This window comes from Schistocerca nitens, chromosome 2 (assembly GCF_023898315.1).
Source record: "Schistocerca nitens isolate TAMUIC-IGC-003100 chromosome 2, iqSchNite1.1, whole genome shotgun sequence".
In the NCBI taxonomy this organism is placed as follows: domain Eukaryota; kingdom Metazoa; phylum Arthropoda; class Insecta; order Orthoptera; family Acrididae; genus Schistocerca; species Schistocerca nitens.
This window is the reverse complement of record NC_064615.1, coordinates 572,171,940-572,176,014: the sequence shown is the minus strand read 5'-3', so window position 1 is coordinate 572,176,014 and position 4,075 is coordinate 572,171,940. Positions and strand designations below refer to the sequence as shown.

The window sequence follows — 4,075 nt, the reverse complement described above, 5'->3', positions numbered from 1 at the left end:
AGATTATATTGGGCAGAGAATAGTGAATACGTTTGACGTTGTTTTGGTACGGAATCCAGGCTCCTCGACTTTTGCTACTGTATGGATTCAGTGGGGCAGAAGACAGAGGCAAATGGTCCTGGCCTTACAACATTTTCAATATCCCGTGCCTACAGTGCACAGCTCTCTCTCTCTCTCTCTCTCTCTCTCTCTCTCTCTCTATTAGAAATACGAAATTAGAAATACATTAATACCGTCAGTTGCGCACGGACGATGATATAGATCAGAGGGGACAGGTGAAAATGTGTGCCCCGACCGGGACTCGAACCCGGGATCTCCTGCTTACATGGCAGACGCTCTGTCCATCTGAGCCACCGATGGCACAGATGATAGTATGACTGCAGAGACTATCTCGCGCACGCCTCCCGCGAGACACATTCTCACCTTGTATGTCCACACACTACATTCGTAGTGTCCCAACCCAACACACTCATTACTCGTGGAAGACATTGTTCCAAGTCCCGTAAGAGTTCGGGGAATATGTGTGCATCTGTACAGAAGAAGAAGTTCATGGCCGGTGTCGCCAGAACTATATACGTATATGGATATGGTGACATGTCCGAAAGAACAGACACGATATCCATATAAGCTCTCTGTCTCTCTCTTTTACTCTCTCCCGAAGTGGCGCTTCTTGGCGGCTATTTTCTCGATGTGAGATTGAAAGCAGTCGGAGACGCCATCTTTTCCTCTCGTGATGTGCAGTGTAGAGGAACTAGCTAGCAGTATGGGCCCCTCCAGCGGTTGTGGTGATATCTGTTTTCCTCCTTGAGCAGCTGAGACGAGATGTGGTGTGGGTACACAGATGTCACATGTTCCAAGAAACCGTCTTGTGTATGAGACTGGAGGTAAATACTATTTAGTAACCTCGTGAAGTCGAAGTGTTTTGGAGTTGTTTCCTCAGTTGTCAGGTTGCATAGAAACTCACTCACGAGTTGTGGAAGGACCAGATGGTGTTGGTCGCGTACCACCAACTGTAGTGTAGTGTGTGCTTCCTGCTGCAAGTACCTGAAATAACTTATACTGATCTAATGCATGGGGCCGGCCGGTGTGGCCGAGCGGTTCTAGGCGCGTTAAAAAATGGTTCAAATGGTTCTGAGCACTATGGGACTTAACAGCTATGGTCATCAGTCCCCTAGAACTTAGAACTACTTAAACCTAACTAACCTAAGGACAGCACACAACACCCACTCATCACGAGGCAGAGAAAATCCCTGACCCCGCCGGGAATCGAACCCGGGAACCCGGGCGTGGGAAGCGAGAACGCTACCGCACGACCACGAGCTGCGGACTCTAGGCGCGTTAGTCTGGAACAGCGCGACCGCTACGGTCGCAGGTTCGAATCCTACTTCAGGCATGGATGTATGTGATTTCCTTAGGTTAGTTAGGTTTAAGTAGTTCTAAGTTCTAGGGGACTGATGACCTCTGATGTTAAGTCCTGTAGTGCTCAGAGCCAATTGAAACAACCATTTTCTAATATATGGGCATGGTTTACAGAACCTTCACTTCACAAACGATATGCAGTAGGCGATGAACAAAAATGATTAACCACTTAGAACTTCGTTTGATTAAAAAGGAACATGTTATACACATACAATAAGACTTGTAGATTTCCGAAATCAGATATTGTGTTGTAAGGTGTACCCAGAAGCAGATATAGGTTCAGATCACAATTAAGTAGTGATGCAGAGTAGAATGAAATTTGAGAGCATCGTACTACGTGTCAATGGGAAGGCAGTGGGATACGGACGTACTGATCAGTACTGAGAAGCGTCTGAAGTTCACTAAAGATGTTGACACTATGATAAGGAATACCGCAATAGCAATTCAGCTGAACAGGAGTGGTCATCTCAGTGGAATCACAGGTGCTGAAAAAGCAAACGCAGATACTAGGAAGGTAATTGCGAAGAAACCTTGGGTAAGAGAATAAATACTTCAACTGGTTGACGAAAGGAGGAAGTACAAAAATGTTCAAGGAAAGACAGGAATACAGCAATGTAAATCACTTAGCATTGAAATAAATAGAAAACTTAGGGAAGACACGCGAAATGGCTGCCGTAAATACACTGCCGGAAAGAATTAGTACACCCTTTTGGAGGTTCCCAATTCACTCAAGATTTATTGTTATAATAGTGCATTTGGAGTACACGAAACGATTGCTCTTACAGACCAATAGCACAAGCGATTCTGAGGTAACAGCTATCAATCCATGCTAACACACCGACATTAGTAAATGGTTTAGCCTCCACGGGCAGGCGCTGACTCTGGCATGCAGACCTCCGCGACCTGTTCACGCAGTTCTGAAAGAATTGTTGGCTGACGAGCCGCACGAGTCACTTTTCATCCCATCATATCCTAGATATGCTTGATTGGAGACAAATCTGGAGATAGTGCTGGCCGGGGAAGTTCCTGCACGTCTTGCAGAGCACGTTGAATTTTACGAGCAAGAGCAGCAAAACAACCAGTCTAGAAGCATTCTGCACGTGCCGAGTGCTAGTTAGCGTCCCCTCCAGAAATACCAAAGATGAAAGAGATTTGTGTCTTATCGAACCCCAGACCCCAAAGCCTGGGTTGAGGCCAGTGTGCCTTGGACGAATGCACTGTACGAGACAACGCTCACCAGGTTTACAGTATGTGTTACGAGCAAACGACCTCACTTGAGTGCAGCCAGAATCTTCTTTTATCGCTGAAGTCCGCAGTGCAGCATTCCATCTTCTAAGTGATCCTCTGACCACTAGTCGAGCTGTACACATCGATGCTGTGGCGTGCGTAGGCTATAGGAGTACGTGCCTGTACTCCCACTGCTAATAAACTAGCTCGCATCAGTTCGTGTTGACACGTCTGGGCTCAAAGCCCTCTTATCCGTGCTCTGCCAGCTGTACAATATCAGAATAAGACCACCGATGAAGAGCAGGAAAAGAAACTTGCTTTGCTGCCATTCTGCGGCTCTGTGTCGGGCAAGATAATTACTGAGACCAGTTAAAGTCTCAGTAGGTCTCAGAACACCTGGAGTCTACGAAATACCTTGTGAGTGTGGCCAGAAGTACATCGGACAAACAGTGCGCACTGTGGAACAACGCAGGAAAGAACATGAGAGGTATTATCGCCTACGCTATCCAGAGAAATCTGCGTTAGCTGAGCATGCGTTACAAAACAGTCACCACATAATATTTGACGATACTTCTGTCGTGGCTCACACTAACGGCTTTTGGGACAGGTTAATAAAGGAAGGTATTGAAATAAAAATTACCGCAAACACCCTGAATAGAGACGGTGGCTTGCAGCTCAGCGCTGTGTGGGACCCAGCGATCGCGCGGTCGAAGAGGGCACATCGAACGCCGACTCAAAACATGCCCATATATGGCAATGTCACGGGCACCAGTGACGTCACAGCCGGCAGCTAGCGTATATAAGGGCGCACCAACAGCCCACTGGCAGTCATACCACTTGACAATGGCCAAGGAGTGCTTGGTCGAAAGCTCGTGTATTTTTAAGCAACTAACGCGATTGGAAACCAGAGAACATATTGTTCAATGTTATCGCCGCGAGACTCTGCATTCATACATTACAGATGCATTGCTCTGTGTTCGATGTTTAGTTCACTTTGGTCCTGACAAACCAGTGGTATTCCAAGTTGACGCTTTCGCACAGAATTGGTGATAACGACAGAACTATTGCTTTCGCATCAAAAATGTTGTCCAAAGCTCAGTGTAACTATTCACAAATCGAGAAAGAGGCTGTGGCTATTATGCATGCTGTCAACAAATTTCATCAGTATTTGTATGACAGAAAATTCTACTTAGTAACGGATCACAAGCCTCTGAAGTCCTTGATTGATCCGACGAATCCGGTTCCTGTACGAAATGCCCAAAAATTACAAAGACGGGCTTTGTTCTTGTCTCAATACCAGTATGAGGTTTTTTATCGTCCGACAGCTCAACATGGTAATGAGGAAGCGCTTTCACATCTTCATATTGGTCCTGACACAGACTTTGACGCTTGTGCCGCATGGTGTTGTTACATCCATGGTCAGGATTCT

The 4,075-nt window shown here is 46.3% G+C and overlaps 1 non-coding gene across 1 annotated transcript; it reads right to left on the bottom strand.

Annotated features, from left to right (window-relative positions):
• Window positions 1-286: 286 nt before the first annotated feature.
• Window positions 287-361, bottom strand: Trnat-ugu (transfer RNA threonine (anticodon UGU)). Its single transcript has one exon. It is a non-coding gene; the product is annotated as a tRNA-Thr (tRNA).
• Between the last annotated feature and the right edge of the window lie 3,714 nt (window positions 362-4,075).